The sequence below is a fragment of the Loa loa genome (assembly GCF_000183805.2).
Source record: "Loa loa unplaced genomic scaffold supercont3.124, whole genome shotgun sequence".
Classification (NCBI taxonomy): Eukaryota; Metazoa; Nematoda; class Chromadorea; order Rhabditida; family Onchocercidae; genus Loa; species Loa loa.
The window spans coordinates 47,729-48,429 of NW_018108304.1; positions in this window are offsets into that span (position 1 = coordinate 47,729).

Here is a 701-nt window from a genome sequence, read left to right on the forward strand (position 1 = left end):
ATTCACCATAATTGAAGTATATCATCTTGCTTAGACAACAGTTGAAATTTACTAAAAGTATTCTGTTAAAAGTTACCGCTTCATTGATTGATGATATCATTGGTTAGATTTAGATGACATTTGATGGATGATCAACTTGAAAGTTGTATTAGCTAGATGTGATATTATTTAGGAGTGAAATTGTCTCTAAAATATGATACTATATGGAGTGTCTGATCTGATCTAAAATTATTGGAAAAATTTATCACAAATATTTCATGTATAATTATGCATGAAAATTGCAAATTTTAAATTTTAGAAATTATAATTGCAAATTTTAGAAAGAAAGAATCTGTTAAACATCAATATGAGGAAGGATATCGAGAATTACCAATGATCATTTATCGAGATTAATAACATATAATAATGGTACTGTATTGTGACACATAAGTGTACGAGAAATAAGCATATGGAATAAATCTAAATTGATAAATGAATAAGGAAATAGAGAAATGGAGAATTATCAGAGAGTGACATATTGGAAATTGTGACATTAATTTTAATAATGATAATGTAAAGTTTATTATAAAAATACATTTTAAATAGTGGAAATTTTCAATGAAAGCACATTTATGTTAATAAAGAAGAGAGAAAGAGAGAGAGAGAGAGAGAGAGAGAGGAGGGAGGAGAGGAAGGAAAGAGAGGAAGGAAATAGTAGGTAG